We start from the raw sequence: 25,310 nt of genomic DNA, 5'->3' as shown, positions 1-25,310 counted from the left end.
TATCACTGGTCTAGACAATATTTCCCAATGCCCCTAGGCTAGCATATGGTTTGAAACAGTTGAGGTTTGTCTAAACCTTGCTGTCTGCCTCTCCAACCTGTGGATCAATGTTGCCGTTTTTTTGATGACCTCCACCGTGCGATGTGTATGAATGTGACCAGAATGACAGCTTCTCTGAGCCAGGCAAATTCATTTATCAGGGTCATTATAATGGATATATCCAAAGAAATGGCAATATAATCCTAGGTAAAACAAACAAAAGTGTAGACAGTTTTCTGTCATTTCAGCTGCTTGATGTGATTGTGTGATAGATTTAGTTGGCTGGCTAGCAAAGGAAAAGTAGCTAGCCTGCATAGCTACAGTGCATTCGGAAAGTATTCAGACCCCTTACTTTTTTCCACATTTTGTTACGTTACAGCCTTATTCTGAAAACGGATTAAGTCAAATAAAATCTATCTACACACAATACGCCATAATGACAAAGCGATAACATATCATTTTTAATTCATAAAAAAAGTTTTAAAAAATACCTTATTTACATATGTTTTCAGACCCTTTGCTATGAGGCTGGAAATTGAGCTCAGGTCCATCCTGTATCCATTGATCATCCTTGAGATGTTTCTACAACTTGATTGGAGTCCACCTGTGGTAAATTCAATGGATTGGTCATGATTTGAAAAGGCACACACCTGTCTGTCTATATAAGGTTCCACAGTTGACAGTGCATGTCAGAGCATAAACTAAGCAATGAGGTGGAAGGAATTGTCCCTAGAGCTCCGAGAGAGGATTGTGTCGAGGCACAGACGTGGGGAAGGGTACCGATACATTTCTGCAGCATTGAAGGTACCCAAGAACACAGTGGCTTCCATCATTCTTAAAAGGAAGAAGTTTGGAACCACCAAGACTCTTCCAAGAGCCGGCTGCTCAGCCAAACCATCCCTACGGTGAATCAGCCCTTATTCAGGAGTTATTCACACGATAATTCCCGGGATCTCAAGGCTGATTGCTTAGTTAATGGACTAAGTCATTTCTGACTTCATTTGGTTCTGAGAGCGATAAATGCCCCACCCACCCACCCACCCAGGCAAAGTCACACCCTTAGTATGCTACTCACGCAGTTTCCGTAGTGTAGCGGTTATCACGTTCGCCTAACAAGCGAAAGGTCCCCGGTTCGAGACCGAGCGGAAACACATTTTAACAAATTAGATAGTACACCTATTCACTTAGGGCTCGATCCCAATTTAGGAATGCATGCTTTTCCTACGCACTTCTCAGTATTTGCTATTCAGACTTACCCTTTTAAGTCGCGTAACGCACTCTGCTGGGGTGGCTAGCTTGGGCGCTCTGAATAAATTCCTGCTACGTGTGGTCTGAGTTCCATAATGATTAAAATAGGCTACATGTCCCAAATTATTGCAATACTTTAGCTTAATATGATTCACTAATGCTAGCAACCCTCAGGAACAATTCACAAGGATGTGACAGATTAAAGAAAGGTCAACGGAATGAAAGTATGCCAAAATAAATGTATGTGGCTGTTACTGACAGTGGCTCCCGATAGTGGCTAATATTTAACATGATACAAATTGTCAAATAAAACTGGGGAAAGCCCCACAGTGGAGGTGTCATAATACCCATAAAACCTAGCGGTCAAACAGGGAAATGGTTCCAACCATTTTTCCACCATTCATTTTTCCCATATGGGATTTTAGAAACACTTAAAATAATACATTTGTAGTTCTTTATGATAGCCACATTAGCAGTTAATTAGCATTTAATTTTGGGGGGGTAAATACAGGCGAATATTTTTTATAAAAGTCACCTTGTCCGAGAGAGAATTACACGGTTACCATGCCAGGGTAAGCCAACAAGAAACACAGGCCTTTTTTAACTGTTTTTAAAATCACCTGTGGGGAATATGAATGGTGGAAAAACGATTGGAACCATTTCCCTGTTCGACCGCTAGTTCTTATGGGTATTATGACTCCTACTGTGGTACTCTATTTGGGATATTATGGGCGGTAGACTTGTGGGCATTCCTAACATTTTCCATGACTTCCACTCTTTTTCTTGTAGTTTCTGTAGTGTAGTGGTTATCACGTTCGCCTCACACGCGAAAGGTCCCCGGTTCGAAACCGGGTGGAAACAAATTTTAACAAAACAGATAGTGATGACAGAAACAGGGTCATAACTGAAAAAAACGAAACAAATACATAGGCCTGCAGAATACATGAATAGACCAGTCTTAGACATGTCTTTCAATAACCAGAGGCAGATAGTGATAAGTGAAAAAAAACTAAACAAATACATAGGCCTACAGAATACATGAATAGACCAGTCTTAGACATGTCTTTCATTAACCAGAGGCAGATAGTGATAACTGAAAAAAACGAAACAAATACATAGGCCTGCAGAATACATGAATAGACCAGTCTTAGACATGTCTTTCAATAACCAGAGGCAATGCAATGTTATAAAACAGGTTGTTTGGATCCTGGATGCTAATTGGTTAATAGCAGGGAGTTGAAGCACCACCATCCCAGCATTCTGCAGGTAGTGCCTGTTAGCGGTTCCATTAGATTTATAAATGCGCATCCACTGTTCCACGGCCCAGCCAGTCAATTTATAAACTTCATCTCCCCTGGAAAAATGTGTCTAGACCAATGGTATTCAAACCTTTTCAGCAGGGACACCATTTTTTCCTCCAGAATTTCTGGGGTCCCCATTGTTTTGCAATCATTTCTTGTGATCCCACCCCAAATACAACTTTAAAATCGGTACGTTACATTTTTTTTTACATCAACAAATAACCTTCAATTACCCAATCAAATACTTTTTTTTCTAATTAACTTTCTCAAAAACGTTTCTATATTGTCTCGTACAATAATCTGTACTCATAATTTTTTGTTCCTAAATAATGAATATATATATCCCCACTGCAGTCCCCCCGACCCCGACTTTAAATATCACTGGTCTAGACAATATTTCCCAATGCCCCTAGGCTAGCATATGGTTTGAAACAGTTGAGGTTTGTCTAAACCTTGCTGTCTGCCTCTCCAACCTGTGGATCAATGTTGCTGTTTTTTTGATGACCTCCACCGTGCGATGTGTATGAATGTGACCAGAATGACAGCTTCTCTGAGCCAGGCAAATTAATTTATCAGGGTCATTATAATGGATATATCCAAAGAAATGGCAATATAATCCTAGGTAAAACAAACAAAAGTGCAGACAGTTTTCTGTCATTTCAGCTGCTTGATGTGATTGTGTGATAGATTTAGTTGGCTGGCTAGCAAAGGAAAAGTAGCTAGCCTGCATAGCTACAGTGCATTCGGAAAATATTCAGACCCCTTACTTTTTTCCACATTTTGTTACGTTACAGCCTTATTCTGAAAACGGATTAAGTCAAATAAAATCTATCTACACACAATACCCCATAATGACAAAGCGATAACATATCATTTTTAATTCATAAAAAAAGTTTAAAAAAATACCTTATTTACATACGTTTTCAGACCCTTTGCTATGAGGCTGGAAATTGAGCTCAGGTCCATCCTGTTTCCATTGATCATCCTTGAGATGTTTCTACAACTTGATTGGAGTCCACCTGTGGTAAATTCAATGGATTGGTCATGATTTGAAAAGGCACACACCTGTCTGTCTATATAAGGTTCCACAGTTGACAGTGCATGTCAGAGCATAAACTAAGCCATGAGGTGGAAGGAATTGTCCCTAGAGCTCCGAGAGAGGATTGTGTCGAGGCACAGACGTGGGGAAGGGTACCGATACATTTCTGCAGCATTGAAGGTACCCAAGAACACAGTGGCTTCCATCATTCTTAAAAGGAAGAAGTTTGGAACCACCAAGACTCTTCCAAGAGCCGGCTGCTCAGCCAAACCATCCCTACGGTGAATCAGCCCTTATTCAGGAGTTATTCACACGATAATTCCCGGGATCTCAAGGCTGATTGCTTAGTTAATGGACTAAGTCATTTCTGACTTCATTTGGTTCTGAGAGCGATAAATGCCCCACCCACCCACCAACCCAGCCAAAGTCACACCCTTAGTATCCTACTCACGCAGTTTCCGTAGTGTAGTGGTTATCATGTTTGCCTAACACGCGAAAGGTCCCCGGTTCGAGACCGGGCGGAAACACATTTTAACAAATTAGACAGTAAGCCTATTCACTTAGGGCTCGATCCCAATTTAGGAATTCATGCTTTTCCTACGCACTTCTCAGTATTTGCTATTCAGACTTACCCTTTTAAGTCGCGTAACGCACTCTGCTGGGGTGGCTAGCTTGGGCGCTCTGAATAAATTCCTGCTACGTGTGGTCTGAGTTCCATAATGATTCAAATAGGCTACATGTCCCAAATTATTGCAATACTTTAGCTTAATATGATTCACTAATGCTAGCAACCCTCAGGAACAATTCACAAGGATGTGACAGATTAAAGAAAGGTCAACGGAATGAAAGTATGCCAAAATAAATGTATGTGGCTGTTACTGACAGTGGCTCCCGATAGTGGCTAATATTTAACATGATACAAATTGTCAAATAAAACTGGGGAAAGCCCCACAGTGGAGGTGTCATAATACCCATAAAACCTAGCGGTCAAACAGGGAAATGGTTCCAACCATTTTTCCACCATTCATTTTTCCCATATGGGATTTTAGAAACACTTAAAATAATACATTTGTAGTTCTTTATGATAGCCACATTAGCAGTTAATTAGCATTTTTTATAAAAGTCACCTTGTCCTAGAGAGAATTACACGGTTACCATGCCAGGGTAAGCCAACAAGAAACACAGGCCTTTTGTAATTGTTTTTAAAATCCCCTGTGGGGAATATGAACGCTGGAAAAACGATTGGAACCATTTCCCTGTTCGACCGCTAGTTCTTATGGGTATTATGACTCCTACTGTGGTACTCTATTTGGGATATTATGGGCGGTAGACTTGTGGGCATTCCTAACATTTTCCATGACTTCCACTCTTTTCCTAGCAGTTTCCGTAGTGTACTGGTTATCACGTTAGCTTCACACGCGAAAGGTCCCCGGTTCGAAACCGGGCGGAAACAAATTTTAACAAAACAGATAGTGATGACAGAAACAGGGTCATAACTGAAAAAAACGAAACAAATACATAGGCCTGCAGAATACATGAATAGACCAGTCTTAGACATGTCTTTCATTAACCAGAGGCAGATAGTGATAACTGAAAAAAACGAAACAAATACATAGGCCTGCAGAATACATGAATAGACCAGTCTTAGACATGTCTTTCAATAACCAGAGGCAATGCAATGTTATAAAACAGGTTGTTTGGATCCTGGATGCTAATTGGTTAATAGCAGGGAGTTGAAGCACCACCATCCCAGCATTCTGCGGGTAGTGCCTGTTAGCGGTTCCATTAGATTTATAAATGCGCATCCACTGTTCCACGGCCCAGCCAGTCAATTTATAAACTTCATCTCCCCTGGAAAAATGTGTCTAGACCAATGGTATTCAAACCTTTTCAGCAGGGACACCATTTTTTCCTCCAGAATTTCTGGGGTCCCCATTTTTTTGCAATCATTTCTTGTGATCCCACCCCAAATACAACTTTAAAATCGGTACGTTACATTTTTTTTTACATCAACAAATAACCTTCAATTACCCAATCAAATACTTTTTTTTCTAATTAACTTTCTCAAAAACGTTTCTATATTGTCTCGTACAATAATCTGTACTCATAATTTTTTGTTCCTAAATAATGAATATATATATCCCCACTGCAGTCCCCCCGACCCCGACTTTAAATATCACTGGTCTAGACAATATTTCCCAATGCCCCTAGGCTAGCATATGGTTTGAAACAGTTGAGGTTTGTCTAAACCTTGCTGTCTGCCTCTCCAACCTGTGGATCAATGTTGCCGTTTTTTTGGTGACCTCCACCGTGCGATGTGTATGAATGTGACCAGAATGACAGCTTCTCTGAGCCAGGCAAATTCATTTATCAGGTTCATTATAATGGATATATCCAAAGAAATGGCAATATAATCCTAGGTAAAACAAACAAAAGTGCAGACAGTTTTCTGTCATTTCAGCTGCTTGATGTGATTGTGTGATAGATTTAGTTGGCTGGCTAGCAAAGGAAAAGTAGCTAGCCTGCATAGCTACAGTGCATTCGGAAAGTATTCAGACCGCTTACTTTTTTCCACATTTTGTTACGTTACAGCCTTATTCTGAAAACGGATTAAGTCAAATAAAATCTATCTACACACAATACCCCATAATGACAAAGAGATAACATATCATTTTTAATTCATAAAAAAAGATTTAAAAAATACCTTATTTACATACGTTTTCAGACCCTTTGCTATGAGTCTGGAAATTGAGCTCAGGTCCATCCTGTTTCCATTGATCATCCTTGAGATGTTTCTACAACTTGATTGGAGTCCACCTGTGGTAAATTCAATGGATTGGTCATGATTTGAAAAGGCACACACCTGTCTGTCTATATAAGGTTCCACAGTTGACAGTGCATGTCAGAGCATAAACTAAGCCATGAGGTGGAAGGAATTGTCCCTAGAGATCCGAGACAGGATTGTGTCGAGGCACAGACGTGGGGAAGGGTACCGATACATTTCTGCAGCATTGAAGGTACCCAAGAACACAGTGGCTTCCATCATTCTTAAAAGGAAGAAGTTTGGAACCACCAAGACTCTTCCAAGAGCCGGCTGCTCAGCCAAACCATCCAAACGGTGAATCAGCCCTTATTCAGGAGTTATTCACACGATAATTCCCGGGATCTCAAGCCTTATTGCTTAGTTAATGGACTAAGTCATTTCTGACTTCATTTGGTTCTGAGAGCGATAAATGCCCCACCCACCCACCCACCCAGCCAAAGTCACACCCTTAGTATCCTACTCACGCAGTTTCCGTAGTGTAGCGGTTATCACGTTCGCCTAACACGCGAAAGGTCCCCGGTTTGAGACCGGGCGGAAACACATTTTAACAAATTAGATAGTACACCAATTCACTTAGGGCTCGATCCCAATTTAGGAATTCATGCTTTTCCTACGCACTTCTCAGTATTTGCTATTCAGACTTAGCCTTTTAAGTCGCGTAACGCACTCTGCTGGGGTGGCTAGCTTGGGCGCTCTGAATAAATTCCTGCTACGTGTGGTCTGAGTTCCATAATGATTCAAATAGGCTACATGTCCCAAATTATTGCAATACTTTAGCTTAATATGATTCACTAATGCTAGCAACCCTCAGGAACAATTCACAAGGATGTGACAGATTAAAGAAAGGTCAACGGAATGAAAGTATGCGAAAATAAATGTATGTGGCTGTTACTGACAGTGGCTCCCGATAGTGGCTAATATTTAACATGATACAAATTGTCAAATAAAACTGGGGAAAGCCCCACAGTGGAGGTGTCATAATACCCATAAAACCTAGCGGTCAAACAGGGAAATGGTTCCAACCATTTTTCCACCATTCATTTTTCCCATATGGGATTTTAGAAACACTTAAAATAATACATTTGTAGTTCTTTATGATAGCCACATTAGCAGTTAATTAGCATTTTTTATAAAAGTCACCTTGTCCTAGAGAGAATTACACGGTTACCATGCCAGGGTAAGCCAACAAGAAACACAGGCCTTTTTGAATAGTTTTTAAAATCCCCTGTGGGGAATATGAATGGTGGAAAAACGATTGGAACCATTTCCCTGTTCGACCGCTAGTTCTTATGGGTATTATGACTCCTACTGTGGTACTCTATTTGGGATATTATGGGCGGTAGACTTGTGGGCATTCCTAACATTTTCCATGACTTCCACTCTTTTTCTTGCAGTTTCCGTAGTGTAGTGGTTATCACGTTCGCCTCACACGCGAAAGGTCCCCGGTTCGAAACCGGGCGGAAACAAATTTTAACAAAACAGATAGTGATGACAGAAACAGGGTCATAACTGAAAAAAACGAAACAAATACATAGGCCTGCAGAATACATGAATAGACCAGTCTTAGACATGTCTTTCATTAACCAGAGGCAGATAGTGATAACTGAAAAAAAACGAAACAAATACATAGGCCCGCAGAATACATGAATAGACCAGTCTTAGACATGTCTTTCAATAACCAGAGGCAATGCAATGTTATAAAACAGGTTGTTTGGATCCTGGATGCTAATTGGTTAATAGCAGGGAGTTGAAGCACCACCATCCCAGCATTCTGCGGGTAGTGCCTGTTAGCGGTTCCATTAGATTTATAAATGCGCATCCACTGTCCCACGGCCCAGCCAGTCAATTTATAAACTTCATCTCCCCTGGAAAAATGTGTCTAGACCAATGGTATTCAAACCTTTTCAGCAGGGACACCATTTTTTCCTCCAGAATTTCTGGGGTCCCCATTTTTTTGCAATAATTTCTTGTGATCCCACCCCAAATACAACTTTAAAATCGGTAAGTTACATTGTTTTTTACATCAACAAATAACCTTCAATTACCCAATCAAATACTTTTTTTCTAATTAACTTTCTCAAAAACGTTTCTATATTGTCTCGTACAATAATCTGTACTCATCATTTTTTGTTCCTAAATAATGAATATATATATCCCCACTGCAGTCCCCCCGACCCCGACTTTAAATATCACTGGTCTAGACAATATTTCCCAATGCCCCTAGGCTAGCATATGGTTTGAAACAGTTGAGGTTTGTCTAAACCTTGCTGTCTGCCTCTCCAACCTGTGGATCAATGTTGCTGTTTTTTTGATGACATCCACCGTGCGATGTGTATGAATGTGACCAGAATGACAGCTTCTCTGAGCCAGGCAAATTAATTTATCAGGGTCATTATAATGGATATATCCAAAGAAATGGCAATATAATCCTAGGTAAAACAAACAAAAGTGCAGACAGTTTTCTGTCATTTCAGCTGCTTGATGTGATTGTGTGATAGATTTAGTTGGCTGGCTAGCAAAAGAAAAGTAGCTAGCCTGCATAGCTACAGTGCATTCGGAAAGTATTCAGACCCCTTACTTTTTTCCACATTTTGTTACGTTACAGCCTTATTCTGAAAACGGATTAAGTCAAATAAAATCTATCTACACACAATACCCCATAATGACAAAGCGATAACATATCATTTTTAATTCATAAAAAAAGATTTTAAAAATACCTTATTTACATACATTTTCAGACCCTTTGCTATGAGTCTGGAAATTGAGCTCAGGTCCATCCTGTTTCCATTGATCATCCTTGAGATGTTTCTACAACTTGATTGGAGTCCACCTGTGGTAAATTCAATGGATTGGTCATGATTTGAAAAGGCACACACCTGTCTGTCTATATAAGGTTCCACAGTTGACAGTGCATGTCAGAGCATAAACTAAGCCATGAGGTGGAAGGAATTGTCCCTAGAGCTCCGAGACAGGATTGTGTCGAGGCACAGACGTGGGGAAGGGTACCGATACATTTCTGCAGCATTGAAGGTACCCAAGAACACAGTGGCTTCCATCATTCTTAAAAGGAAGAAGTTTGGAACCACCAAGACTCTTCCAAGAGCCGGCTGCTCAGCCAAACCATCCAAACGGTGAATCAGCCCTTATTCAGGAGTTATTCACACGATAATTCCCGGGATCTCAAGCCTTATTGCTTAGTTAATGGACTAAGTCATTTCTGACTTCATTTGGTTCTGAGAGCGATAAATGCCCCACCCACCCACCCACCCAGCCAAAGTCACACCCTTAGTATCCTACTCACGCAGTTTCCGTAGTGTAGCGGTTATCACGTTTGCCTAACACGCGAAAGGTCCCCGGTTCGAGACCGGGCGGAAACACACTTTAACAAATTAGATAGTACACCAATTCACTTAGGGCTCGATCCCAATTTAGGAATTCATGCTTTTCCTACGCACTTCTCAGTATTTGCTATTCAGACTTACCCTTTTAAGTCGCGTAACGCACTCTGCTGGGGTGGCTAGCTTGGGCGCTCTGAATAAATTCCTGCTACGTGTGGTCTGAGTTCCATAATGATTCAAATAGGCTACATGTCCCAAATTATTGCAATACTTTAGCTTAATATGATTCACTAATGCTAGCAACCCTCAGGAACAATTCACAAGGATGTGACAGATTAAAGAAAGGTCAACGGAATGAAAGTATGCCAAAATAAATGTATGTGGCTGTTACTGACAGTGGCTCCCGATAGTGGCTAATATTTAACATGATACAAATTGTCAAATAAAACTGGGGAAAGCCCCACAGTGGAGGTGTCATAATACCCATAAAACCTAGCGGTCAAACAGGGAAATGGTTCCAACCATTTTTCCACCATTCATTTTTCCCATATGGGATTTTAGAAACACTTAAAATAATACATTTGTAGTTCTTTATGATAGCCACATTAGCAGTTAATTAGCATTTTTTATAAAAGTCACCTTGTCCTAGAGAGAATTACACGGTTACCATGCCAGGGTAAGCCAACAAGAAACACAGGCCTTTTTGAATAGTTTTAAAATCCCCTGTGGGGAATATGAATGGTGGAAAAACGATTGGAACCATTTCCCTGTTCGACCGCTAGTTCTTATGGGTATTATGACTCCTACTGTGGTACTCTATTTGGGATATTATGGGCGGTAGACTTGTGGGCATTCCTAACATTTTCCATGACTTCCACTCTTTTTCTTGCAGTTTCCGTAGTGTAGTGGTTATCACGTTCGCCTCACACGCGAAAGGTCCCCGGTTCGAAACCGGGCGGAAACAAATTTTAACAAAACAGATAGTGATGACAGAAACAGGGTCATAACTGAAAAAAACGAAACAAATACATAGGCCTGCAGAATACATGAATAGACCAGTCTTAGACATGTCTTTCATTAACCAGAGGCAGATAGTGATAACTGAAAAAAAACGAAACAAATACATAGGCCCGCAGAATACATGAATAGACCAGTCTTAGACATGTCTTTCAATAACCAGAGGCAATGCAATGTTATAAAACAGGTTGTTTGGATCCTGGATGCTAATTGGTTAATAGCAGGGAGTTGAAGCACCACCATCCCAGCATTCTGCGGGTAGTGCCTGTTAGCGGTTCCATTAGATTTATAAATGCGCATCCACTGTCCCACGGCCCAGCCAGTCAATTTATAAACTTCATCTCCCCTGGAAAAATGTGTCTAGACCAATGGTATTCAAACCTTTTCAGCAGGGACACCATTTTTTCCTCCAGAATTTCTGGGGTCCCCATTTTTTTGCAATCATTTCTTGTGATCCCACCCCAAATACAACTTTAAAATCGGTAAGTTACATTGTTTTTTACATCAACAAATAACCTTCAATTACCCAATCAAATACTTTTTTTCTAATTAACTTTCTCAAAAACGTTTCTATATTGTCTCGTACAATAATCTGTACTCATCATTTTTTGTTCCTAAATAATGAATATATATATCCCCACTGCAGTCCCCCCGACCCCGACTTTAAATATCACTGGTCTAGACAATATTTCCCAATGCCCCTAGGCTAGCATATGGTTTGAAACAGTTGAGGTTTGTCTAAACCTTGCTGTCTGCCTCTCCAACCTGTGGATCAATGTTGCTGTTTTTTTGATGACATCCACCGTGCGATGTGTATGAATGTGACCAGAATGACAGCTTCTCTGAGCCAGGCAAATTAATTTATCAGGGTCATTATAATGGATATATCCAAAGAAATGGCAATATAATCCTAGGTAAAACAAACAAAAGTGCAGACAGTTTTCTGTCATTTCAGCTGCTTGATGTGATTGTGTGATAGATTTAGTTGGCTGGCTAGCAAAAGAAAAGTAGCTAGCCTGCATAGCTACAGTGCATTCGGAAAGTATTCAGACCCCTTACTTTTTTCCACATTTTGTTACGTTACAGCCTTATTCTGAAAACGGATTAAGTCAAATAAAATCTATCTACACACAATACCCCATAATGACAAAGCGATAACATATCATTTTTAATTCATAAAAAAAGATTTTAAAAATACCTTATTTACATACATTTTCAGACCCTTTGCTATGAGTCTGGAAATTGAGCTCAGGTCCATCCTGTTTCCATTGATCATCCTTGAGATGTTTCTACAACTTGATTGGAGTCCACCTGTGGTAAATTCAATGGATTGGTCATGATTTGAAAAGGCACACACCTGTCTGTCTATATAAGGTTCCACAGTTGACAGTGCATGTCAGAGCATAAACTAAGCCATGAGGTGGAAGGAATTGTCCCTAGAGCTCCGAGACAGGATTGTGTCGAGGCACAGACGTGGGGAAGGGTACCGATACATTTCTGCAGCATTGAAGGTACCCAAGAACACAGTGGCTTCCATCATTCTTAAAAGGAAGAAGTTTGGAACCACCAAGACTCTTCCAAGAGCCGGCTGCTCAGCCAAACCATCCAAACGGTGAATCAGCCCTTATTCAGGAGTTATTCACACGATAATTCCCGGGATCTCAAGCCTTATTGCTTAGTTAATGGACTAAGTCATTTCTGACTTCATTTGGTTCTGAGAGCGATAAATGCCCCACCCACCCACCCACCCAGCCAAAGTCACACCCTTAGTATCCTACTCACGCAGTTTCCGTAGTGTAGCGGTTATCACGTTTGCCTAACACGCGAAAGGTCCCCGGTTCGAGACCGGGCGGAAACACACTTTAACAAATTAGATAGTACACCAATTCACTTAGGGCTCGATCCCAATTTAGGAATTCATGCTTTTCCTACGCACTTCTCAGTATTTGCTATTCAGACTTACCCTTTTAAGTCGCGTAACGCACTCTGCTGGGGTGGCTAGCTTGGGCGCTCTGAATAAATTCCTGCTACGTGTGGTCTGAGTTCCATAATGATTCAAATAGGCTACATGTCCCAAATTATTGCAATACTTTAGCTTAATATGATTCACTAATGCTAGCAACCCTCAGGAACAATTCACAAGGATGTGACAGATTAAAGAAAGGTCAACGGAATGAAAGTATGCCAAAATAAATGTATGTGGCTGTTACTGACAGTGGCTCCCGATAGTGGCTAATATTTAACATGATACAAATTGTCAAATAAAACTGGGGAAAGCCCCACAGTGGAGGTGTCATAATACCCATAAAACCTAGCGGTCAAACAGGGAAATGGTTCCAACCATTTTTCCACCATTCATTTTTCCCATATGGGATTTTAGAAACACTTAAAATAATACATTTGTAGTTCTTTATGATAGCCACATTAGCAGTTAATTAGCATTTTTTATAAAAGTCACCTTGTCCTAGAGAGAATTACACGGTTACCATGCCAGGGTAAGCCAACAAGAAACACAGGCCTTTTTGAATAGTTTTAAAATCCCCTGTGGGGAATATGAATGGTGGAAAAACGATTGGAACCATTTCCCTGTTCGACCGCTAGTTCTTATGGGTATTATGACTCCTACTGTGGTACTCTATTTGGGATATTATGGGCGGTAGACTTGTGGGCATTCCTAACATTTTCCATGACTTCCACTCTTTCTCTCGCAGTTTCCGTAGTGTAGTGGTTATCACGTTCACCTCACACGCGAAAGGTCCCCGGTTCGAAACCGGGCGGAAACAAATTTTAACAAAACAGATAGTGATGACAGAAACAGGGTCATAACTGAAAAAACGAAACAAATACATAGGCCTGCAGAATACATGAATAGACCAGTCTTAGACATGTCTTTCATTAACCAGAGGCAGATAGTGATAACTGAAAAAAACGAAACAAATACATAGGCCTACAGAATACATGAATAGATCAGTCTTAGACATGTCTTTCATTAACCAGAGGCAGATAGTGATAACTGAAAAAAAACGAAACAAATACATAGGCCTGCAGAATACATGAATAGACCAGTCTTAGACATGTCTTTCAATAACCAGAGGCAATGCAATGTTATAAAACAGGTTGTTTGGATCCTGGATGCTAATTGGTTAATAGCAGGGAGTTGAAGCACCACCATCCCAGCATTCTGCGGGTAGTGCCTGTTAGCGGTTCCATTAGATTTATAAATGCGCATCCACTGTCCCACGGCCCAGCCAGTCAATTTATAAACTTCATCTCCCCTGGAAAAATGTGTCTAGACCAATGGTATTCAAACCTTTTCAGCAGGGACACCATTTTTTCCTCCAGAATTTCTGGGGTCCCCATTTTTTTGCAATCATTTCTTGTGATCCCACCCCAAATACAACTTTAAAATCGGTATGTTACATTTTTTTTTACATCAACAAATAACCTTCAATTACCCAATCAAATACTTTTTTTCTAATTAACTTTCTCAAAAACGTTTCTATATTGTCTCGTACAATAATCTGTACTCGTAATTTTTTGTTCCTAAATAATAAATATATATATCCCCACTGCAGTCCCCCGACCCCGACTTTAAATATCACTGGTCTAGACAATATTTCCCAATGCCCCTAGGCTAGCATATGGTTTGAAACAGTTGAGGTTTGTCTAAACCTTGCTGTCTGCCTCTCCAACCTGTGGATCAATGTTGCTGTTTTTTTGATGACCTCCACCGTGCGATGTGTATGAATGTGACCAGAATGACAGCTTCTCTGAGCCAGGCAAATTAATTTATCAGGGACATTATAATGGATATATCCAAAGAAATGGCAATATAATCCTAGGTAAAACAAACAAAAGTGCAGACAGTTTTCTGTCATTTCAGCTGCTTGATGTGATTGTGTGATAGATTTAGTTGGCTGGCTAGCAAAGGAAAAGTAGCTAGCCTGCATAGCTACAGTGCATTCGGAAAATATTCAGACCCCTTACTTTTTTCCACATTTTGTTACGTTACAGCCTTATTCTGAAAACGGATTAAGTCAAATAAAATCTATCTACACACAATACCCCATAATGACAAAGCGATAACATATCATTTTTAATTCATAAAAAAAGATTTAAAAAATACCTTATTTACATACGTTTTCAGACCCTTTGCTATGAGTCTGGAAATTGAGCTCAGGTCCATCCTGTTTCCATTGATCATCCTTGAGATGTTTCTACAACTTGATTGGAGTCCACCTGTGGTAAATTCAATGGATTGGTCATGATTTGAAAAGGCACACACCTGTCTGTCTATATAAGGTTCCACAGTTGACAGTGCATGTCAGAGCATAAACTAAGCCATGAGGTGGAAGGAATTGTCCCTAGAGCTCCGAGAGAGGATTGTGTCGAGGCACAGACGTGGGGAAGGGTACCGATACATTTCTGCAGCATTGAAGGTACCCAAGAACACAGTGGCTTCCATCATTCTTAAAAGGAAGAAGTTTGGAACCACCAAGACTCTTCCAAGAGCCGGCTGCTCAGCCAAACCATCCCTACGGTGAATCAGCCCTTATTCAGGAGTTATTCACACGATAATTCCCGGGATCTCAAGCCTTATTGCTTAGTTAATGGACTAAGTCATTTCTGACTTCATTTGGTTCTGAGAGCGATAAATGCCCCACCCACCAACCCACCCAGCCAAAGTCACACCCTTAGTATCCTACTCACGCAGTTTCCGTAGTGTAGTGGTTCTCACGTTCGCCTAACACGCGAAAGGTCCCCGGTTCGAAACCGGGCGGAAACAAATTTTAACAAAACAGATAGTGATGACAGAAACAGGGTCATAACTGAAAAAACGAAACAAATACATAGGCCTGCAGAATACATGAATAGACCAGTCTTAGACATGTCTTTCATTAACCAGAGGCAGATAGTGATAACTGAAAAAAACGAAACAAATACATAGGCCTACAGAATACATGAATAGATCAGTCTTAGACATGTCTTTCATTAACCAGAGGCAGATAGTGATAACTGAAAAAAAACGAAACAAATACATAGGCCTGCAGAATACATGAATAGACCAGTCTTAGACATGTCTTTCAATAACCAGAGGCAATGCAATGTTATAAAACAGGTTGTTTGGATCCTGGATGCTAATTGGTTAATAGCAGGGAGTTGAAGCACCACCATCCCAGCATTCTGCGGGTAGTGCCTGTTAGCGGTTCCATTAGATTTATAAATGCGCATCCACTGTCCCACGGCCCAGCCAGTCAATTTATAAACTTCATCTCCCCTGGAAAAATGTGTCTAGACCAATGGTATTCAAACCTTTTCAGCAGGGACACCATTTTTTCCTCCAGAATTTCTGGGGTCCCCATTTTTTTGCAATCATTTCTTGTGATCCCACCCCAAATACAACTTTAAAATCGGTATGTTACATTTTTTTTTACATCAACAAATAACCTTCAATTACCCAATCAAATACTTTTTTTCTAATTAACTTTCTCAAAAACGTTTCTATATTGTCTCGTACAATAATCTGTACTCGTAATTTTTTGTTCCTAAATAATAAATATATATATCCCCACTGCAGTCCCCCGACCCCGACTTTAAATATCACTGGTCTAGACAATATTTCCCAATGCCCCTAGGCTAGCATATGGTTTGAAACAGTTGAGGTTTGTCTAAACCTTGCTGTCTGCCTCTCCAACCTGTGGATCAATGTTGCTGTTTTTTTGATGACCTCCACCGTGCGATGTGTATGAATGTGACCAGAATGACAGCTTCTCTGAGCCAGGCAAATTAATTTATCAGGGTCATTATAATGGATATATCCAAAGAAATGGCAATATAATCCTAGGTAAAACAAACAAAAGTGCAGACAGTTTTCTGTCATTTCAGCTGCTTGATGTGATTGTGTGATAGATTTAGTTGGCTGGCTAGCAAAGGAAAAGTAGCTAGCCTGCATAGCTACAGTGCATTCGGAAAATATTCAGACCCCTTACTTTTTTCCACATTTTGTTACGTTACAGCCTTATTCTGAAAACGGATTAAGTCAAATAAAATCTATCTACACACAATACCCCATAATGACAAAGCGATAACATATCATTTTTAATTCATAAAAAAAGATTTAAAAAATACCTTATTTACATACGTTTTCAGACCCTTTGCTATGAGTCTGGAAATTGAGCTCAGGTCCATCCTGTTTCCATTGATCATCCTTGAGATGTTTCTACAACTTGATTGGAGTCCACCTGTGGTAAATTCAATGGATTGGTCATGATTTGAAAAGGCACACACCTGTCTGTCTATATAAGGTTCCACAGTTGACAGTGCATGTCAGAGCATAAACTAAGCCATGAGGTGGAAGGAATTGTCCCTAGAGCTCCGAGAGAGGATTGTGTCGAGGCACAGACGTGGGGAAGGGTACCGATACATTTCTGCAGCATTGAAGGTACCCAAGAACACAGTGGCTTCCATCATTCTTAAAAGGAAGAAGTTTGGAACCACCAAGACTCTTCCAAGAGCCGGCTGCTCAGCCAAACCATCCCTACGGTGAATCAGCCCTTATTCAGGAGTTATTCACACGATAATTCCCGGGATCTCAAGCCTTATTGCTTAGTTAATGGACTAAGTCATTTCTGACTTCATTTGGTTCTGAGAGCGATAAATGCCCCACCCACCCACCCACCCAGCCAAAGTCACACCCTTAGTATCCTACTCACGCAGTTTCCGTAGTGTAGCGGTTATCACGTTTGCCTAACACGCGAAAGGTCCCCGGTTCGAGACCGGGCGGAAACACACTTTAACAAATTAGATAGTACACCAATTCACTTAGGGCTCGATCCCAATTTAGGAATTCATGCTTTTCCTACGCACTTCTCAGTATTTGCTATTCAGACTTACCCTTTTAAGTCGCGTAACGCACTCTGCTGGGGTGGCTAGCTTGGGCGCTCTGAATAAATTCCTGCTACGTGTGGTCTGAGTTCCATAATGATTCAAATAGGCTACATGTCCCAAATTATTGCAATACTTTAGCTTAATATGATTCACTAATGCTAGCAACCCTCAGGAACAATTCACAAGGATGTGACAGATTAAAGAAAGGTCAACGGAATGAAAGTATGCCAAAATAAATGTATGTGGCTGTTACTGACAGTGGCTCCCGATAGTGGCTAATATTTAACATGATACAAATTGTCAAATAAAACTGGGGAAAGCCCCACAGTGGAGGTGTCATAATACCCATAAAACCTAGCGGTCAAACAGGGAAATGGTTCCAACCATTTTTCCACCATTCATTTTTCCCATATGGGATTTTAGAAACACTTAAAATAATACATTTGTAGTTCTTTATGATAGCCACATTAGCAGTTAATTAGCATTTTTTATAAAAGTCACCTTGTCCTAGAGAGAATTACACGGTTACCATGCCAGGGTAAGCCAACAAGAAACACAGGCCTTTTTGAATAGTTTTAAAATCCCCTGTGGGGAATATGAATGGTGGAAAAACGATTGGAACCATTTCCCTGTTCGACCGCTAGTTCTTATGGGTATTATGACTCCTACTGTGGTACTCTATTTGGGATATTATGGGCGGTAGACTTGTGGGCATTCCTAACATTTTCCATGACTTCCACTCTTTCTCTCGCAGTTTCCGTAGTGTAGTGGTTATCACGTTCACCTCACACGCGAAAGGTCCCCGGTTCGAAACCGGGCGGAAACAAATTTTAACAAAACAGATAGTGATGACAGAAACAGGGTCATAACTGAAAAAACGAAACAAATACATAGGCCTGCAGAATACATGAATAGACCAGTCTTAGACATGTCTTTCATTAACCAGAGGCAGATAGTGATAACTGAAAAAAACGAAACAAATACATAGGCCTACAGAATACATGAATAGATCAGTCTTAGACATGTCTTTCATTAACCAGAGGCAGATAGTGATAACTGAAAAAAAACGAAACAAATACATAGGCCTGCAGAATACATGAATAGACCAGTCTTAGACATGTCTTTCAATAACCAGAGGCAATGCAATGTTATAAAACAGGTTGTTTGGATCCTGGATGCTAATTGGTTAATAGCAGGGAGTTGAAGCACCACCATCCCAGCATTCTGCGGGTAGTGCCTGTTAGCGGTTCCATTAGATTTATAAATGCGCATCCACTGTCCCACGGCCCAGCCAGTCAATTTATAAACTTCATCTCCCCTGGAAAAATGTGTCTAGACCAATGGTATTCAAACCTTTTCAGCAGGGACACCATTTTTTCCTCCAGAATTTCTGGGGTCCCCATTTTTTTGCAATCATTTCTTGTGATCCCACCCCAAATACAACTTTAAAATCGGTATGTTACATTTTTTTTTACATCAACAAATAACCTTCAATTACCCAATCAAATACTTTTTTTCTAATTAACTTTCTCAAAAACGTTTCTATATTGTCTCGTACAATAATCTGTACTCGTAATTTTTTGTTCCTAAATAATAAATATATATATCCCCACTGCAGTCCCCCGACCCCGACTTTAAATATCACTGGTCTAGACAATATTTCCCAATGCCCCTAGGCTAGCATATGGTTTGAAACAGTTGAGGTTTGTCTAAACCTTGCTGTCTGCCTCTCCAACCTGTGGATCAATGTTGCTGTTTTTTTGATGACCTCCACCGTGCGATGTGTATGAATGTGACCAGAATGACAGCTTCTCTGAGCCAGGCAAATTAATTTATCAGGGTCATTATAATGGATATATCCAAAGAAATGGCAATATAATCCTAGGTAAAACAAACAAAAGTGCAGACAGTTTTCTGTCATTTCAGCTGCTTGATGTGATTGTGTGATAGATTTAGTTGGCTGGCTAGCAAAGGAAAAGTAGCTAGCCTGCATAGCTACAGTGCATTCGGAAAATATTCAGACCCCTTACTTTTTTCCACATTTTGTTACGTTACAGCCTTATTCTGAAAACGGATTAAGTCAAATAAAATCTATCTACACACAATACCCCATAATGACAAAGCGATAACATATCATTTTTAATTCATAAAAAAAGATTTAAAAAATACCTTATTTACATACGTTTTCAGACCCTTTGCTATGAGTCTGGAAATTGAGCTCAGGTCCATCCTGTTTCCATTGATCATCCTTGAGATGTTTCTACAACTTGATTGGAGTCCACCTGTGGTAAATTCAATGGATTGGTCATGATTTGAAAAGGCACACACCTGTCTGTCTATATAAGGTTCCACAGTTGACAGTGCATGTCAGAGCATAAACTAAGCCATGAGGTGGAAGGAATTGTCCCTAGAGCTCCGAGAGAGGATTGTGTCGAGGCACAGACGTGGGGAAGGGTACCGATACATTTCTGCAGCATTGAAGGTACCCAAGAACACAGTGGCTTCCATCATTCTTAAAAGGAAGAAGTTTGGAACCACCAAGACTCTTCCAAGAGCCGGCTGCTCAGCCAAACCATCCCTACGGTGAATCAGCCCTTATTCAGGAGTTATTCACACGATAATTCCCGGGATCTCAAGCCTTATTGCTTAGTTAATGGACTAAGTCATTTCTGACTTCATTTGGTTCTGAGAGCGATAAATGCCCAAACCACCAACCCACCCAGCCAAAGTCACACCCTTAGTATCCTACTCACGCAGTTTCCGTAGTGTAGTGGTTCTCACGTTCGCCTAACACGCGAAAGGTCCCCGGTTCGAAACCGGGCGGAAACAAATTTTAACAAAACAGATAGTGATGACAGAAACAGGGTCATAACTGAAAAAACGAAACAAATACATAGGCCTGCAGAATACATGAATAGACCAGTCTTAGACATGTCTTTCATTAACCAGAGGCAGATAGTGATAACTGAAAAAAACGAAACAAATACATAGGCCTACAGAATACATGAATAGATCAGTCTTAGACATGTCTTTCATTAACCAGAGGCAGATAGTGATAACTGAAAAAAAACGAAACAAATACATAGGCCTGCAGAATACATGAATAGACCAGTCTTAGACATGTCTTTCAATAACCAGAGGCAATGCAATGTTATAAAACAGGTTGTTTGGATCCTGGATGCTAATTGGTTAATAGCAGGGAGTTGAAGCACCACCATCCCAGCATTCTGCGGGTAGTGCCTGTTAGCGGTTCCATTAGATTTATAAATGCGCATCCACTGTCCCACGGCCCAGCCAGTCAATTTATAAACTTCATCTCCCCTGGAAAAATGTGTCTAGACCAATGGTATTCAAACCTTTTCAGCAGGGACACCATTTTTTCCTCCAGAATTTCTGGGGTCCCCATTTTTTTGCAATCATTTCTTGTGATCCCACCCCAAATACAACTTTAAAATCGGTATGTTACATTTTTTTTTACATCAACAAATAACCTTCAATTACCCAATCAAATACTTTTTTTCTAATTAACTTTCTCAAAAACGTTTCTATATTGTCTCGTACAATAATCTGTACTCGTAATTTTTTGTTCCTAAATAATAAATATATATATCCCCACTGCAGTCCCCCGACCCCGACTTTAAATATCACTGGTCTAGACAATATTTCCCAATGCCCCTAGGCTAGCATATGGTTTGAAACAGTTGAGGTTTGTCTAAACCTTGCTGTCTGCCTCTCCAACCTGTGGATCAATGTTGCTGTTTTTTTGATGACCTCCACCGTGCGATGTGTATGAATGTGACCAGAATGACAGCTTCTCTGAGCCAGGCAAATTAATTTATCAGGGTCATTATAATGGATATATCCAAAGAAATGGCAATATAATCCTAGGTAAAACAAACAAAAGTGCAGACAGTTTTCTGTCATTTCAGCTGCTTGATGTGATTGTGTGATAGATTTAGTTGGCTGGCTAGCAAAGGAAAAGTAGCTAGCCTGCATAGCTACAGTGCATTCGGAAAATATTCAGACCCCTTACTTTTTTCCACATTTTGTTACGTTACAGCCTTATTCTGAAAACGGATTAAGTCAAATAAAATCTATCTACACACAATACCCCATAATGACAAAGCGATAACATATCATTTTTAATTCATAAAAAAAGATTTAAAAAATACCTTATTTACATACGTTTTCAGACCCTTTGCTATGAGTCTGGAAATTGAGCTCAGGTCCATCCTGTTTCCATTGATCATCCTTGAGATGTTTCTACAACTTGATTGGAGTCCACCTGTGGTAAATTCAATGGATTGGTCATGATTTGAAAAGGCACACACCTGTCTGTCTATATAAGGTTCCACAGTTGACAGTGCATGTCAGAGCATAAACTAAGCCATGAGGTGGAAGGAATTGTCCCTAGAGCTCCGAGAGAGGATTGTGTCGAGGCACAGACGTGGGGAAGGGTACCGATACATTTCTGCAGCATTGAAGGTACCCAAGAACACAGTGGCTTCCATCATTCTTAAAAGGAAGAAGTTTGGAACCACCAAGACTCTTCCAAGAGCCGGCTGCTCAGCCAAACCATCCCTACGGTGAATCAGCCCTTATTCAGGAGTTATTCACACGATAATTCCCGGGATCTCAAGCCTTATTGCTTAGTTAATGGACTAAGTCATTTCTGACTTCATTTGGTTCTGAGAGCGATAAATGCCCCACCCACCAACCCACCCAGCCAAAGTCACACCCTTAGTATCCTACTCACGCAGTTTCCGTAGTGTAGTGGTTCTCACGTTCGCCTAACACGCGAAAGGTCCCCGGTTCGAGACCGGGCGGAAACACATTTTAACAAATTAGACAGTAAGCCTATTCACTTAGGGCTCGATCCCAATTTAGCAATTCATGCTTTTCCTACGCACTTCTCAGTATTTGCTATTCAGACTTACCCTTTTAAGTCGCGTAACGCACTCTGCTGGGGTGGCTAGCTTGGGCGCTCTGAATAAATTCCTGCTACGTGTGGTCTGAGTTCCATAATGATTCAAATAGGCTACATGTCCCAAATTATTGCAATACTTTAGCTTAATATGATTCACTAATGCTAGCAACCCTCAGGAACAATTCACAAGGATGTGACAGATTAAAGAAAGGTCAACGGAATGAAAGTATGCCAAAATAAATGTATGTGGCTGTTACTGACAGTGGCTCCCGATAGTGGCTAATATTTAACATGATACAAATTGTCAAATAAAACTGGGGAAAGCCCCACAGTGGAGGTGTCATAATACCCATAAAACCTAGCGGTCAAACAGGGAAATGGTTCCAACCATTTTTCCACCATTCATTTTTCCCATATGGGATTTTAGAAACACTTAAAATAATACATTTGTAGTTCTTTATGATAGCCACATTAGCAGTTAATTAGCATTTTTTATAAAAGTCACCCTGACCTAGAGAGAATTACACGGTTACCATGCCAGGGTAAGCCAACAAGAAACACAGGCCTTTTTGAATAGTTTTTAAAATCCCCTGTGGGGAATATGAATGGTGGAAAAACGATTGGAACCATTTCCCTGTTCGACCGCTAGTTCTTATGGGTATTATGACTCCTACTGTGGTACTCTATTTGGGATATTATGGGCGGTAGACTTGTGGGCATTCCTAACATTTTCCATGACTTCCACTCTTTTTCTTGTAGTTTCTGTAGTGTAGTGGTTATCACGTTCCCCTCACACACGAAAGGTCCCCGGTTCGAAACCGGGCGGAAACAAATTTTTACAAAACAGATAGTGATGACAGAAACAGGGTCATAACTGAAAAAAACGAAACAAATACATAGGCCTGCAGAATACATGAATAGACCAGTCTTAGACATGTCTTTCAATAACCAGAGGCAGATAGTGATAAGTGAAAAAAAACTAAACAAATACATAGGCCTACAGAATACATGAATAGACCAGTCTTAGACATGTCTTTCATTAACCAGAGGCAGATAGTGATAACTGAAAAAAACGAAACAAATACATAGGCCTGCAGAATACATGAATAGACCAGTCTTAGACATGTCTTTCAATAACCAGAGGCAATGCAATGTTATAAAACAGGTTGTTTGGATCCTGGATGCTAATTGGTTAATAGCAGGGAGTTGAAGCACCACCATCCCAGCATTCTGCAGGTAGTGCCTGTTAGCGGTTCCATTAGATTTATAAATGCGCATCCACTGTTCCACGGCCCAGCCAGTCAATTTATAAACTTCATCTCCCCTGGAAAAATGTGTCTAGACCAATGGTATTCAAACCTTTTCAGCAGGGACACCATTTTTTCCTCCAGAATTTCTGGGGTCCCCATTTTTTTGCAATCATTTCTTGTGATCCCACCCCAAATACAACTTTAAAATCGGTACGTTACATTTTTTTTTACATCAACAAATAACCTTCAATTACCCAATCAAATACTTTTTTTCTAATTAACTTTCTCAAAAACGTTTCTATATTGTCTCGTACAATAATCTGTACTCATAATTTTTTGTTCCTAAATAATGAATATATATATCCCCACTGCAGTCCCCCCGACCCCGACTTTAAATATCACTGGTCTAGACAATATTTCCCAATGCCCCTAGGCTAGCATATGGTTTGAAACAGTTGAGGTTTGTCTAAACCTTGCTGTCTGCCTCTCCAACCTGTGGATCAATGTTGCCGTTTTTTTGGTGACCTCCACCGTGCGATGTGTATGAATGTGACCAGAATGACAGCTTCTCTGAGCCAGGCAAATTCATTTATCAGGGTCATTATAATGGATATATCCAAAGAAATGGCAATATAATCCTAGGTAAAACAAACAAAAGTGCAGACAGTTTTCTGTCATTTCAGCTGCTTGATGTGATTGTGTGATAGATTTAGTTGGCTGGCTAGCAAAGGAAAAGTAGCTAGCCTGCATAGCTACAGTGCATTCGGAAAGTATTCAGACCCCTTACTTTTTTCCACATTTTGTTACGTTACAGCCTTATTCTGAAAACGGATTAAGTCAAATAAAATCTATCTACACACAATACCCCATAATGACAAAGCGATAACATATCATTTTTAATTCATAAAAAAAGATTTAAAAAATACCTTATTTACATACGTTTTCAGACCCTTTGCTATGAGGCTGGAAATTGAGCTCAGGTCCATCCTGTTTCCATTGATCATCCTTGAGATGTTTCTACAACTTGATTGGAGTCCACCTGTGGTAAATTCAATGGATTGGTCATGATTTGAAAAGGCACACACCTGTCTGTCTATATAAGGTTCCACAGTTGACAGTGCATGTCAGAGCATAAACTAAGCCATGAGGTGGAAGGAATTGTCCCTAGAGCTCCGAGACAGGATTGTGTCGAGGCACAGACGTGGGGAAGGGTACCGATACATTTCTGCAGCATTGAAGGTACCCAAGAACACAGTGGCTTCCATCATTCTTAAAAGGAAGAAGTTTGGAACCACCAAGACTCTTCCAAGAGCCGGCTGCTCAGCCAAACCATCCCTACGGTGAATCAGCCCTTATTCAGGAGTTATTCACACGATAATTCCCGGGATCTCAAGCCTTATTGCTTAGTTAATGGACTAAGTCATTTCTGACTTCATTTG

The 25,310-nt window shown here is 40.4% G+C and overlaps 14 non-coding genes across 14 annotated transcripts; all 14 read left to right on the top strand.

Annotated features, from left to right (window-relative positions):
* The first annotated feature begins 1,117 nt into the window (after positions 1-1,117).
* On the top strand, positions 1,118-1,190 carry trnav-aac (transfer RNA valine (anticodon AAC)). Its single transcript has one exon. It is a non-coding gene; the product is annotated as a tRNA-Val (tRNA).
* An 885-nt stretch (positions 1,191-2,075) lies between these two features.
* On the top strand, positions 2,076-2,148 carry trnav-cac (transfer RNA valine (anticodon CAC)). Its single transcript has one exon. It is a non-coding gene; the product is annotated as a tRNA-Val (tRNA).
* A 1,933-nt stretch (positions 2,149-4,081) lies between these two features.
* On the top strand, positions 4,082-4,154 carry trnav-aac (transfer RNA valine (anticodon AAC)). The gene has a single exon. It is a non-coding gene; the product is annotated as a tRNA-Val (tRNA).
* Positions 4,155-6,918: 2,764 nt separating this feature from the next.
* On the top strand, positions 6,919-6,991 carry trnav-aac (transfer RNA valine (anticodon AAC)). Its single transcript has one exon. It is a non-coding gene; the product is annotated as a tRNA-Val (tRNA).
* Positions 6,992-7,844: 853 nt separating this feature from the next.
* Positions 7,845-7,917, top strand: trnav-cac (transfer RNA valine (anticodon CAC)). Its single transcript has one exon. It is a non-coding gene; the product is annotated as a tRNA-Val (tRNA).
* Positions 7,918-9,755: 1,838 nt separating this feature from the next.
* trnav-aac (transfer RNA valine (anticodon AAC)) lies at positions 9,756-9,828 on the top strand. Its single transcript has one exon. It is a non-coding gene; the product is annotated as a tRNA-Val (tRNA).
* An 852-nt stretch (positions 9,829-10,680) lies between these two features.
* trnav-cac (transfer RNA valine (anticodon CAC)) lies at positions 10,681-10,753 on the top strand. The gene has a single exon. It is a non-coding gene; the product is annotated as a tRNA-Val (tRNA).
* Positions 10,754-12,591: 1,838 nt separating this feature from the next.
* On the top strand, positions 12,592-12,664 carry trnav-aac (transfer RNA valine (anticodon AAC)). Its single transcript has one exon. It is a non-coding gene; the product is annotated as a tRNA-Val (tRNA).
* An 852-nt stretch (positions 12,665-13,516) lies between these two features.
* Positions 13,517-13,589, top strand: trnav-cac (transfer RNA valine (anticodon CAC)). Its single transcript has one exon. It is a non-coding gene; the product is annotated as a tRNA-Val (tRNA).
* A 1,930-nt stretch (positions 13,590-15,519) lies between these two features.
* On the top strand, positions 15,520-15,592 carry trnav-aac (transfer RNA valine (anticodon AAC)). The gene has a single exon. It is a non-coding gene; the product is annotated as a tRNA-Val (tRNA).
* A 1,930-nt stretch (positions 15,593-17,522) lies between these two features.
* Positions 17,523-17,595, top strand: trnav-aac (transfer RNA valine (anticodon AAC)). The gene has a single exon. It is a non-coding gene; the product is annotated as a tRNA-Val (tRNA).
* An 852-nt stretch (positions 17,596-18,447) lies between these two features.
* On the top strand, positions 18,448-18,520 carry trnav-cac (transfer RNA valine (anticodon CAC)). Its single transcript has one exon. It is a non-coding gene; the product is annotated as a tRNA-Val (tRNA).
* Positions 18,521-20,450: 1,930 nt separating this feature from the next.
* On the top strand, positions 20,451-20,523 carry trnav-aac (transfer RNA valine (anticodon AAC)). Its single transcript has one exon. It is a non-coding gene; the product is annotated as a tRNA-Val (tRNA).
* Positions 20,524-22,453: 1,930 nt separating this feature from the next.
* Positions 22,454-22,526, top strand: trnav-aac (transfer RNA valine (anticodon AAC)). Its single transcript has one exon. It is a non-coding gene; the product is annotated as a tRNA-Val (tRNA).
* Positions 22,527-25,310: the final 2,784 nt, after the last annotated feature.

The sequence above is a fragment of the Salmo salar genome, chromosome 14, assembly GCF_965601325.2.
Source record: "Salmo salar chromosome 14, fSalSal1, whole genome shotgun sequence".
NCBI classification, from domain to species: Eukaryota; Metazoa; Chordata; class Actinopteri; order Salmoniformes; family Salmonidae; genus Salmo; species Salmo salar.
The sequence above is the reverse complement of the archived record's forward strand: the minus strand, read 5'-3'. Positions and strand labels throughout refer to the sequence as shown.